This window comes from Xenopus laevis, chromosome 2L, assembly GCF_017654675.1.
Source record: "Xenopus laevis strain J_2021 chromosome 2L, Xenopus_laevis_v10.1, whole genome shotgun sequence".
In the NCBI taxonomy this organism is placed as follows: domain Eukaryota; kingdom Metazoa; phylum Chordata; class Amphibia; order Anura; family Pipidae; genus Xenopus; species Xenopus laevis.
The window spans coordinates 63,125,064-63,139,382 of NC_054373.1; the positions used below are offsets into that span (position 1 = coordinate 63,125,064).

Below are 14,319 nucleotides of genomic sequence, written 5' to 3' on the forward strand. Positions count from 1 at the left end.
TAATCATCATATGTACACATAGTTTTTCTTAAATTACACAAGTTTCTCATTATATTTTAGCTGATGGTATCACAAAGCACAGCTAAAATATTACATTTTATTTACAGCTTTTCTGCATTACATGATCACACACAGCCATATGTATTTTCTGAAATGATTATTAATCTGCATATCATATATCCATCAGAGACCCATATAAATACTCACAGGACAAAAAGCCACCTGCAGTCCTCAAGTGATCTTTTTGCTGACCCAAGTGCTGAAAGAACAGATCAATACCCTTAATAGCAATTTTGCCCTGCCCCTAAATTTGCTGTCCTAATTGGCCGCTGACTAGGCTGTCAGTCAAGTTAGACATATGGACATGTTTGTACTGCATTAAGGCACAGAAATAATATACTTGTTCAAATCCAATCAAATTCTTAATCAAGGTTAATTCCCTTCACAGCTCACAACAAAATTAAGAAAGAATAGAGGTAAAGTGTGGCAATTTCTGGGGACATAGAGAAGAGGATGTTACCAGGAGTCAGTATAAGTTCCCCGAATAGGTCTGCTTTTAGTGAAATGCTAAGGAAGAGTACATTAATGAAACTTTCACAGTGTACATGTGTAACAATGAAATTCTAAAAAGATGCATTTATTTGAGGGTTGCCTTTAAAAGAGCCAAAACTTCCTCTGCTCTTTGTGTTGTTATAAGCTTTCCCTTTCTGGATTTCTTTGATGTGCTGATTCTTTTTACTGTTCTAGTCTCTTACTGCTATAATGTCAGGGGCCTTGCGGCCCCAATCTTGGAGAAGTCTAAACCAAGGAGGAAGCTTGTTAAGTCCAAGTTTGCAGTAACTAAAGGGGTTAGGCGTAAGCGTAGTCAAGTTTCTGGCAAGAGTTCAATAGGCAGGCAGCAAGGATCAGAATCAGGGTCTTTGCTAAGGGTCAGGAATCCAGGAATCAGCAATTTCGAAATTTAGGAACACCCAGGAATACAAGTCAGCAATTCCTATAATAGGGCCTTAAATCCGTGACCTGGAAGTTCTTTTATTTTGAATTTCGCGCCGTTCCTCGGAGTGCTCGCGTCACACGCCCGGCACAGCATGGTGACGTCAGTGCGTGGTGCTGGGCACCGCCATCTTGGATGAGGAGCAGATCGCCCCTAGTGCTCCTGACAGTCCCCTCCTCCAGGGGGCCACTGGACCACCACATCTTGGTTTCCGTGTAAATTGTTTGTAGAATTCCCGTACCAAACGAGCAGCGTGGACATCAGCATGTTTTACCCAGGAGCACCCCACGGGACTGAAACCTTCGCCTTGGTAGCAGACCAAATGGCAGACATGTGGGCTACTTGATCATCGGCTGCTGGAACATCCGACAAGAGGAAGTCTTGAGGGAAAGCTTGCAGATGTTGTCCATACACAGTCAAGAAGGGTGATCTACCAGTGGAGGCATGACAGGCGTTGTTGTGAGAGAATTCAGCCCAGGGGAGTAGATCAGAACAATTGTCCTGACAGACATATACATGCCTTCTCAGAAACTGCTCTAGTGCTTGGTTTACTCTCTCAGCTGCCCCGTTAGATTGAGGGTGGTAGGCTAAGGAAAACAAGAGAGCAATTTTTACACAAGGACTGCCACAAACTGGGAACCTGTCTGATATAACCACCGGAAAGCCATGTAGTCGGAAGATACTGTATATTGAATATGGCAGAGGGAAGTTTATGAAGAGGGATGAAGTGTGCCATCTTACTGAAGCGGTCAATGACTACCCAAATCACAGTGTTACCCTTGAAAGGTGGTAGTTTGACAATAAAGTCCATAGCTAAGTGCATAATTCATAATTCAGTCTGGGGCCTAAATAACTTCTTCTACTCCATTTGGATAGCACAGGCTGCTACAATGTCTTATACATCTTTTTGAAGAGTTAGCCACCAGACAAGACTATTAACCAGCTCTAAGGTCTCCTTGATACCGGGCTGTCCGGCCTGTTTGGAACAGTGGCTTTGCTGGAGGATGGGAATGTGGTGCTCAGGTGGCACACATACCATACCTATGGGGGTATAAGTAGGAGCAGAGGACTGGAGGATCTGGCTGGCCAGTTGAGGGAACAAGGAACCAATGATTTTCGTGGGAGGAACAATTGGTTCTTGATCTTCACTGAGGCAACCCTTAGGAACAATGCTCCTGGATAGGGCATATGCCTTCCGATTTCTGGAGCCAGAGCGATATGTAAGAACAAAATTGAATTGTATGAAGAAGAGTGCCCACTGAGCTTGATGAGGATTCAGTCTTTTGAGAGTCTGGAGGAATTCCACTTGGTTCGGTGACTTTCCAAGTCTTTGGAGAAGATTAAAATGTTGTCTAGGTACACGACTACGGATTGCCCCAAACAATCGCTGGAGATATCATTCACAAATTCTTGGAAAACTGCAGGGGTGCTGTGGAGGCTGAATGAAAAATAATACATATTCGTAAACCGAACTCCAATCTAGAATGAAATTTGAGGGACAACTAACTGAGGACTATCTAGAACACATACGAGATCAGCTGCTCTTCATTTCTGCTGCCCCAGTAACTAGTGGCGTACTGCCACCTGTGGTGACTTTTTCAACTCGCTTCATTGGTGCAGTGCCCCTGAAGTTTTCCAACAGTGAATCACTTAAAGGAGAAGGTAAGTCGTTTCACACTTGGGGGTGCCAAATGTTAGGCACCCCCAAGTGAATGTATTTACTTACCGGAAATCCCGGTGCTCCTATCAGCAGAAAACTGCACCAGGCCCGGAGTTATTTCAGCGAGCACCATGGAGCAATCCTCTTCCGGCTTCTTCTTGCTTCTCACAGCTGCGCATGCGCAATAAAGTGATACGGCGACTACTTTCCGAAGAGAAGAAGATGGTGTCTGTGAGTTCCAATGCACTGACTCTGCAACAAGGGGTAATGACAGGATTAGGGGCATTAACAGGTGTTAACACCTGTGCGGGGGGGAGCAAGGAGGGGGGATTATGTAGGGTAGGGTAGGGGTTTATTAGTTGGGGGTTGAATTCTCCTTTAAGGCTGTGATTGATTCCCATTTGCAAAGCATGTGTAGGGTGTGACAGTGGGGAGTTAGAGCAAGTGCAGAATGTGACAGTGGGGAGTAAAATATACAATTCAAGGAAAAGCTCCCATCAGAAATAGTAAATTCAGATGTACAGAATGGCATAACTTTAATGGCAAATTTATGTACACTGATACTATGATGTTTTGAGGATTTGTAGAAATATTATTGAAAACTATCTCATCTTGTCCTTGCAAACATGCCAACCCGCGATTTTGTCAGGAGTTACACCAGTTTTGAGGGCGGGGCCCACTTTACCTATTGTATCGGTTATTGGTAGCTATGTATGTAATTCTGTATGTTCATTGTATAAACTAGTTTATTGTAAACAGCTGCTGAATAAGTTGATGCTATATACACATGTTAATTATTATTTTGACCCCCAACCCCCCAGCACCTTCTGTAAATCCCCAGGGTCTTTCAATATATCCTGCAAATTCAGTGCATGAATGTGCAGTAACCATTCAGTGATGTCATTGGGAGCTTGTGCAGCGAGCATTCAGTGGCAGAACAGTGTTACTTCACTTACAGGCTCTGGCAATATTTCAGCAGTGCATGCATGTTCCCTCTGGAATTTCTGTCCCCAGGATGATATCTATGCATTTTTTATTATTATTTAAAACTGGGTAACAAATATAATTATACTATCAAAGATATAACAGAAAAAGCAGGCATTCCCACTATACAATCCAACATACATAAGCAGAGGATGCCTGGAAAAATTCTAAAAATCTGGGGCACATTGACAGACATAACTGCACCCCAGGTTATCAACTGATAGAATATCACCAACCCATGTGCAAGCAGATACTGGCGCACACCTCATGGTTCAATCTCCCCCCCCCCCCATACTTAAGTATAAAAATAAAATGGTTTGATCTTCCATTGTGAGTACTAATGATTATGAGCTATCCTTTGGAGAACTACGTTCTATGTATGGAAACCAATGAATCCCCAAATTGACTTTGTATTCTGCTTTTTGTTAACTGAAGATGTAACCAATAAACAAACCTTTAAAAATAAAAAAAGATATAACAGAAAAATACATAATGCAGAAACTCATAGTAATGATCAAATATGTATTTATTCACATAAGATATATATATATATACTTTGTTCAATTAATTAATATTTATATAAGGTCAAAACATTCATGCAGCACTTTACAGAGAACATACATCATTGGCATCACTGCCCTAGTGTAGCTTACTCTCTAAGGTCATTATCACATACACACTAGGGTCATGACCAGGTCCATATTTATATATAGGCACCAAGGACCTGTGCCTAGTGCGGGCAGCCCCGGATTTCTACTTGGGCCATTCCTAGGCCAGAGGTTCCCATAGTAGGTTCACAACAGCTCCTCCCCCAGCCAGGCGCGTTTCAAGCATCAAAGCAATGCCGGCCCCAGGCTTACCTTAGGATTGCCGACGGGAGGTCCGGTAGGGGGCGCATTGCTAGCGCAGAGTGTAAAATATCGCTCTCTGTGCTAGAAAAGCCGAATTTACTGAAATCCGGCTCTTAAAGTTACAGGAGCAGCTTTTTGCCGCCCCTGGTAACTTCTGGGGAGCTGCCGCCAGAGGCAAGGTACTCACCTTGCCTCATTGCAGAAACGCCCCTGCCCCCAGTGCTTTGATAACATTGAATTGCGGTTTGGTGGCATACCGCCCCTTAAAATTTTGCCGCCCTAGGCCCGGGCCTTTGTGACCTTGCCACAAATCTCCCCAGGATGAGTGGATGAGGGGTTAGGAGCACAGTTTTTGCCTTTGGCGGCAGATGTGATGTCATATGTTGTGTGTGTGATGGCACGTGCACAGCATCACTTTCACATCAGGGATCTCGCTGAGGTCTGGTGCCCAGGGACTTTTCAGAGCAGGCAATGTGGTTAAGCCTGGGACAACAACCTCTGTAATGGGGCAATCAGTTAAAAATGGAGGTTGGGGGTTTCATTCTCCATCTAGGACATTGCTGGAGTTGTGATGTGGGGAAAGCATCAGGGCAAAATTTCATTGGACAAAGTAGACAGCTATTACAAGACAGTGTCTCATAACAAATGGCACTGCAGTGTCTAGACTTTCAATGAGAAATTAGTAACAAAGTGGTATATACATGACTGGCATGAGACATCAACTGCAAAAGTTTACATGGGAGAACCTCAAGTGCCACATAGCTAGAAGTTGCTAACATATTGTCAGGTATTACTGGGATTCGAGCCAGGGACCTTTGGGTGTCTGGCTCGATACCTTAACCATTTGGCCAGGTGAGCAGCCTGTAGGGTTGCTTGCTATGTGTAACCTGGTCTCTCCAGCCCCAGCCCAGCTGCCGCCTGATTGGCCTCTCCAGCCCCAGCTCAGCCTGTTTGGCCTCTGCAGCCATAACCCAGCTGCTGCCTAGTTGTAATCAGCCAATCAGGGCTGACTCTTCCCTATTTAAGGGCAGCACTTAGACCAATCCTTGCCAGAGCATTGCATGGTTTCTCCCTAGTACTGCTGCAGTGCCCCTAACTAAGTAGTTCTAGTTCTAGCTCTTGCTCCTTTTCCCTTATTATTCCTCCTTGCCTTGTTTGCCTGTCCTTGTCTTGTTTTGCTTTACCCTATCTTGTACCTTCCCAACCTTGACCTGACCCTGCCTTGCTTGTTCCTGATTTCTGCTTCCTGTTCCACCTTGTACCTTGCCATGACTTCACCTTGTACTGACCTTGTCTTGCCTGTTCCTGATTCTTGCTTTCCGACCCTACCTTGTACACCTCTTTCGCTATCCTCGGCTCCAGTCCTGTCTTGCTATCCTCGGCTCCAGTCCTGTCTTGCTATCCTCGGCTCCAGTCCTGTCTTGCTATCCTCGGCTCCAGTCCTGTCTTGCTATCCTCGGCTCCAGTCCTGTCTTGCTATCCTCGGCTCCAGTCCTGTCTTGCTATCCTCGGCTCCAGTCCTGTCTTGCTATCCTCGGCTCCAGTCCTGTCTTGCTATCCTCGGCTCCAGTCCTCTCTTGCTATCCTCGGCTCCAGTCCTCTCTTGCTATCCTCGGCTCCAGTCCTCTCTTGCTATCCTCGGCTCCAGTCCTCTCTTGCTATCCTCGGCTCCAGTCCTCTCTTGCTATCCTCGGCTCCAGTCCTCTCTTGCTATCCTCGGCTCCAGTCCTCTCTTGCTATCCTCGGCTCCAGTCCTCTCTTGCTATCCTCGGCTCCAGTCCTCTCTTGCTATCCTCGGCTCCAGTCCTCTCTTGCTATCCTCGGCTCCAGTCCTCTCTTGCTATCCTCGGCTCCAGTCCTCTCTTGCTATCCTCGGCTCCAGTCCTCTCTTGCTATCTTGCTCCAGTCCTCTCTTGCTATCTTGCTCCAGTCCTCTCTTGCTATCTTGCTCCAGTCCTCTCTTGCTATCCTGCTCCAGTCCTCTCTTGCTATCCTGCTCCAGTCCTCTCTTGCTATCCTGCTCCAGTCCTCTCATGCTATCCTGCTCCAGTCCTCTCTTGCTATCCTGCTCCAGTCCTCTCTTGCTATCCTGCTCCAGTCCTCTCTTGCTATCCTGCTCCAGTCTCCTTCTGCTCCTATCTTGCTATCCGCTCCAGTCCTGTCTTGCTATCCTGCTCCAGTCTCCCTCTGCACTCTATCCCCAGTTTGATCTGATCTACGCCCGCTCCGTCCTGTCCGTTCCTGTTGAGTCGTCGCCCTCTTCTTCCTGCCCAGTCCTGATCTTCGCCTTCTTCGCCCTGTTCTGCACCTGATCCAGACTGACTCTTCGCCCTCATCATCCTGTTCCTGCTTTCCCTTCAAGTGTTTCCTAGGCACATACAGCTCCTGCCTCAAGGACTTGCCCTTTCCCTATCAGTCTCCACAGCGCCCCCTACCTAATCCTTGACACATATGGGGCGATATTTAACTTTATAAGATAAAGATTCAGATTCGGTTCCATATTTCTCTTTAGGCTGCAGTATTAACATATAGAACATGAGATACGTTTTTTAGTTTTGCTAAAATTGTCTCTTTCAGAAATCATCCACAACTCATGTTTCTTTATGGTCTCTAGAAAATAGATATAGGTAATCTCACAGCAGTGCTCAAAACATTTTTTGTCAATATGTCACTTTTTTGGTTTAGTGCTTTGTAGCAAGAGATCATGAAATAAGGAAAATCAAATATGCCCTAAGTTATGTACAACATTTCTGTAATATGAACAAAAATACATAATTTCATGCATATCCAACACAGATGTTTTCTTAAGACTAATGGCATTTTAGATCAAAAGTCAGTGTCCTCTAAAATCAGCTTTGCTTTCATCTTAATGGAAAAAGCACTGTCCATTGCAGAAGCTTCTGCTGCTCAGCAGGAAACACATAACTAAGCAAGTAATTAAATAACCATAGTAAAGTTAAAGATCACTTTCATTTAAAGCTTAAAGGAAAACTATACCCCCAAAATGAACACTTAAGCAACAGATAGTTCATATTATATTAAGTGGCATATTAAAGAATCTTACCAAACTGAAATATATATTTAAGTAAATATTGCCCTTTTACATCTCTTGCCTTGAGCCACCATTTCGTGATGGTGTCTGTGCTGTCTCAGAGATCAGATGACCAGAAATACTTCAACTCTAACTGTAACAGGAAGAAGTGTGGAAGCAAAAGACACAACTCTTTCTGTTAATTGGTAACAAACAAGGGAAAGTTGTGCTCACCACTATTTTTTAAAACCATCTGTCTGTTAATTGGCTCATGTGACCTAAAATGTATGGTTTGTTGGTATGTTTGTGAGTACAGTGAATCCTACGATCCCAGGGGGCGGCCCTTTTTTTTAAAATGGCAATTTTATATTTATGATTACCCAATGGCACATACTACTAGAAAAGTATATTGTTATGAAAATGGTTTATTTACATGAAGCAGGGTTTTACATATGAGCTGTTTTATGCAATATCTTTTTATAGAGACCTACATTGTTTGGGGGGTATAGTTTTCCTTTAAAGGGGCCATTGTTCAAATTGTAGATCTGAGTATTCCATTCTGATACCACTCCTAACCAGTGGGTTATAGTCTTTGTGCATGGGAAAATAGTACTATTTAGTGCAGTTTTGTGTGGATGACTGGACCCAAATAACAGCTGTCTGCTCTCCCAGTGCTTTCTAGGACACTACTTGAACAATTAGGAGGAAGAGAAACTTCCTATCAAAAAACGACATTTTCACAAAAACACAAAGCAATTAATATACTTTAAATTGCTTGGAAACAGTCTGTCAACAACATTGGGGCCAATAAATAAATCACTAATTTTTCTGCTTTCTGTTATTGTGCATTTCTTTAATCAGTACTTATTGATTCTCTTTCTCTTCAAAGATTTACTTGTATGTTCTTGACTGGGATTTTGGGCTCACTGAAATTCACCCAATATCTGAAGACTCAACAGTAGCTACATCTACAAAAATCTGCCACTCACAAGTATTATGATTTTCAGAATCAGAATCTTGGACAAATCATTTGGTCAAGACTAATGTAGCCACCAAAGTAACACAAATGCAAAAATATAAGCTGCATTGATACAGCCCAAGGGTATCCAGGACAGCACATTTACAGTTCTCCCAAAATGGCCATGATACCACCACATGCAGCAATTGTTCTGAGTCTCAACTAGTCTGTTCTCTGACTATATGGATAGAAAATGCCATATCTTCTTCATTGCCCTGATCAAATTATTATTTTATTTACTCCACAGGCACTTGATATATCTGGTGCTTAACATTACTTTATTGATTATGACATATACCTATATGCAATCTCTTAAAGGACAGCCTTACAACACTTGCCATTAGCTTTTTTCTTAGCCTGCACCTGAAACCATTACACGATTTTAACCAATTATTAAATATTTCAGGATTATATTAGGAAATTAAATAAATATTATAAAATGGCAGTCTAAGTAACTTAATTACCCACAAATTAAATTTTGTCAATAAGACATTTTTTAGCCACAAAATGAATTTATATTATGAGAATATATTTTGACACATAAACTACAAAATGTTTTTAGTGTTTACAAAATACAAAATACAGATGGATAACTTCTTATGATAATTTGTAAATAAAACCAGCACCATTTACATTTTTAAATATTATAATATTATTTTCAATACAATAAAATTCACCGAGATGCAACAGGCAAGAAAATACATACACCTTCAAGAACATGAAAAGAGGAAATGTAACATATGGTAGCTCATCATTCTTTTGCTAAATGCAATTAAAGGGAGCTTTCTCAGGGGACTTGTCATGGCCAGGAAATACACTTTGTAGAACATTCATTATATCGGAATTCACCAGCTTCTGTAGAGAGTTGCAGGTTGAACATCTGTACAACATGCGGAGAAATCCATGCACAGCAAATCCTTATTTGTAAATTAAAATCTGGTGGGAAGAGGGGGGACCTAATGATTGAGCTTTTGCGCTTATGAAAAGGGGGACAATTTTAAAAATTTACCCTTGCATAGTAAAGTAATAATATGCACTGAATCCAGACCAATATTAAACCATCTCACATAAATTTTATTTCATGTGAAGTGGAGCCCATTGCACACATAACCATATGAATGAATACAAAGATTTACCCCTCCAGAACATCTAAAAAAACAGTACAAAATGTTGCTTTTAAATCACACCTCAGTACGGAGTTCCTATCCCTATCTAACCCATTACTCTGCAATACCCAGAAACAACAGTAAAGGTGCATAGAACCAAACTCACGTGTTTAACTGCCCTGATTCATTGAAAGAAATGTGTACATTTATTAGGCCGCTACACATTTAGAACTCAAATCATGATTTTCAGGCCCAAAGCAGTAAAGTGAGCATGCAGACATTTTTTAGAAATGATCAAGATTTGCACAGCACAAAGTACATTCATCTACTTGGATACATTACAAACAGACAGATTTGGAACAGAATGCAATGAGTATTATCTGGGTTCTCCACTGAAACGCGTATGTGAATGGCTGTAAAGCTTAATCTGTTTTGGCTGGAGACTTTAATCTGGTTTAGCATCCCCACTGTTTCTATAGTCATCTAAACTTTCTAAGGGCAGAGACACGTGGAGATTCAGGAAGATTAGTCATCCTGCGACAAATCAGCTCTTTTTTGGGCAACTAATCTTCCAAACTGCCTTCCCGCCGGCTAGAATCTAAATCGACAGCGGGATGGCACTCAGAGCGCTTCGTTTTCTGATTCTATATTTCAGTCACTCTTTTGGTATGGGAGAAACACACATGAAGTTTATGAGAAATGGGTAGGAACTATTAATATTTTTATTATTCAGTCCACAGAGATATACAATAAATGGGTGCACACATTTAACAGACAGTTACATACAGAAACATCCTATTAAGTTTCTAGTCTCTACAGACTGCGACTGCACCTGAACCTGCCCTCCAGTGGTGCCTGCTGGAGACACCACGCGTGCAGGAAGGCATGAAGCTAAGTGCAAGCAAGAGGCACATCTTCCAGCAGGGAGGCAGATAGGGGGGTCAGGTCTTGCACCAGGGCCTGTGGTCCCCCAGTTACAACACTGAGTCTCTACATTTGTCAAAACTGATTAGATGTTCTTCATGTAGTTTTATGGAGGATTTGATACTCGTACAGCGCTTCAGATCAGTAACTAGATGTAAGTTCATTTTTGTGCATCTATCCACTAACAAATGAAGCAATTTATTCAATGCAAAAAAAGCCTGCAGGTGCAAAATATTTTTAGGCACACGTGGGAGTTGCCACCATTTTGTATCACTGCCAATTAATGCGAAATGCCTTAATGTGTCATTCAGGTAGCCTAGCAAAAGTATAGTATATTTTTCTATAAACTTGCCACTTTCTAAAACTTGCATAAGGTACTTAGGAGGGACACTTTTTATTTTATTAGTTAGAAGATGCAGATAATTTACACAACAGAAACTTTAGTTATTATTATTATTATTATTATTACAGCAAGCAATAGCACCTGTATATGGATGGACAACTTGGGCAAAGATCCGTTCATTTGACAACCTGACAAAACAAATGGATCTATTACTGTATGGGCCACCTTGAGAATTTGGGAGTCATTTATGACCCTAAAGCTGGCCATAGATGCAAAGATCCGATCGTACGAATCATCGTACGATCGGACTTCCCCATCTCCCGACCTGCCACTAACCATTCAGATCAAATAAAGTACGGTAGTTAAAGAACAGATCAGCCGATGTTCTGCCCCTGACAGCAATTGTACGATAGCTATGTCTGACAAAGCTAGTCACAGTCTCAGAGATATTATCGGCAGCCGACAGAAATTTTCTAACCAAACGACCGATCTCCGCCGGACGAAAAATGTCGGGACTCTCCACACACGGTCCTAAAATCGTACGAATCCTCGATTCGTACGATCGGATCTTTGCGTCTATGGCCAGCTTAAGTGCTCTAGAACTTGTGCTAAATGTGGGTGTACAAAAACAACAATTAGCAGCAAAGAAATCTTCAAGGGACGCTGTAATATGTTTTTGCAAATCCCAGACCATGTTGCTGGTTTTTAAGAGACCTTTATGAGCTCTAGAACTTGTGCCCTAGGGAAGAGATAAATGCATAAGTGTGTGAATTGGGGCAAATTTGCTGATTTGACATTAGGCTAAATGTGGGTGTATAAAAACAACAATTAGTAGCAAAGAAAAACCAGAAGATCTTAATCTTCAAGGGACAGTGTAATATGTTTTTGCAAATCCCAGACCATGTTATTGGTGCTACAATCAGAAAGCCTAGCTTGCACATTATATGAAGACTTGGAGATGTTTTTGTTTAGACTCTTGAGAGAAATACAACTTTGACATTGTCCATAACTTTCAAATCATCTCCTACAACAGGGCAAATTATCTACAGCCGTACATTCTATAGGGAAGTAGGATGACTATGCAATTTATCTCAAACTACTCTGTCACTGGGCACCATAGCAAAGATCTCAAATAAGTCATCAATAATGAGACAGGAACAGAATTTGCTTAGTAGTCTCTCAAGAAACAGCACAGGCTCTTTCTTTTGTCAACCCACAGAGACATATGTGTGAGATACTGCAGATATATAGGTACTGTATGTAACCATGGATATCACAGTCATTATTTATACATAAAAATAAGTTGTTTTGACAGTGGAAAAAATTCCATTGTTTATTTTCTGTACATGGTTATAAAAATACATTGTCAGCCTAAATGACACAAAACTAATCTGAGTAACTTTATATTCCACTTTTATTTATTTCTATTCATACAGAGATGACTTCAACAAATGTAAATATGTCAAAGAATAATTGCATTCAGCATAGCAAGAAAACACAGATGCTAAATAGGCCAGGTGATGTTACTGAGCTGAATCTGTACGGTAAATTCTGCATGGATGACAAGAAGTCATATAATATGTAAGAAGCTATTTACTAAAGTCCAGGTAATTATGTGTCCTAACAAAAATTTGATTTAAGAAAAAAAAATAATGAAAATACGTTATATTTGGCAGATGTGGTTAAGTGACTATTATAATCCTCTTAGGGAATCCTGCAGCAATCAAAATACCCCCAGAAGACTATTTCCCTTATTTAAATGGGAACACACATTGCCTATGAAGGACAAAACTCTGTGAGAAGGTAATCAATTCCAGAGTGTTCCCGGTACCAGCATATTTTATACAGAGCCTGATTCCCAATCATATGAATGAAAATCATTTTACAAGGATGTTTTAACCACAGCAGTTCTCCCTTAGTAAAGAAGATTAATTTTCAGCCTTAAAGGGGACCCGTCACCCAAAAAAATTATTCAAAATCCTATTTTATCGCATTAGTCAAGCACAATGAACTTTAATTACACTTTATACATTATTTGAATCTTGTTCCCTTCTGTCTGGGATGTCCTAATTATAGCAAGTAGGCAGGAGCCATTTTGTGGACACTGTTATTAAAACAAGCTTTGGATCATCTCAGAATCTTGCACCAGAATGGGGACCCAATTTCGATCCCCATGCCCTGGCTACACAATTGAACGGCTAAGAGAATGGGGAATGTGTGACAGTGACATCTAGGAAGTGCTCAATGGAAAGTGAAAGTAATTGTCTGCCCCGCCTCTAAGCCTAAGGCATACAGGAGGGGCAGACAGTATTTGATTTACAGCTGAGATTTTTAAATGAGCTTACAACTAGGGATGGCACGATTTTTTTCACCTTGTTTCGCCACGGAAATTACGCCCATAGACTTGTATGGCAGAGCGTGTAAAAAAAAAAAAATGACGCAAGTCAAAAAATTTTACTACGGTATTTAACTATTTCCCATTATATCATCAGTTTTCTCAGGAACTGCATGCCTGATTTATCTAATAAGTAATTCTAAAACAACTGGACTTGCTGAGTAATCATTGAAGACATTTCACTACTCATCCGGGCAACTTCTTCAGTTCAACTGACTGATATGGGAAGTCCTTGCCATATAAACTCTTCCACTAATCCAATCGCAATGGTACCTTGTAACTCTTCAGAGAGGCAACATCTGAAACTCACAAACCATCCCTGAAAAGAGGCTGGGCCTTCAACACCACCTGTCTGCTACATACAATGCTGTTCTATCATCCGTACCCTGGCAGTTTCAGAACACTTTACACATCCATTCATGCAACTCTCACAAGTAACACCTGTTTCTAGGAATTGCATGATACCTATCACAGTAACTTTACAGAATCACACTTCTGTCGAGTTTCAGGAGTCACCTCTCTGAAGAGTTATAATGTGCCATTGTGAGTGGATTAGTAAAAGATTTTATATGCCGAGGACTTCCCATACCAGTCAGTTGAACGGAAGTAGCTGCTCGGATGAGTAGTGAAAAGTCTTCAATGATTACTCATCAACCATGTACCATGACCTAGATAAATGAAAATCGTCATAGTCCTACATGCCTGGTGATGGCTGCAGATCATTTTTGGTGTTTCTTGTTCGACCACAGTGCTCAACATACTTCCAAGGCAATGGAGGGAATATAAAATATAATCAGTTAGGCCTTCTTACCTTGTAAATTTTGTTATGTGTAAGTCATAATCAATAGTAAAATCCACACTCTGCAAGTATGTTGTAAAAAAAAACAGTAAGCATAAAAACACCCCAGCTATATTACTATACTTTCAAAAAGTGAGTTTGGTCTTTTTTCATTTTCTGGTTTAGATAATTTCATAGAACTTTGTATGGCTTTCTTCCCACTGATAAACACTGA

The 14,319-nt window shown here is 41.3% G+C and overlaps 1 protein-coding gene across 9 annotated transcripts in view; it reads right to left on the minus strand.

The window, feature by feature from the left end:
* cuedc1.L (CUE domain containing 1 L homeolog) overlaps positions 1 to 14,319 on the minus strand; it is a 92,743-nt gene that overhangs the window by 68,942 nt on the left and 9,482 nt on the right. The window lies entirely within an intron of this gene.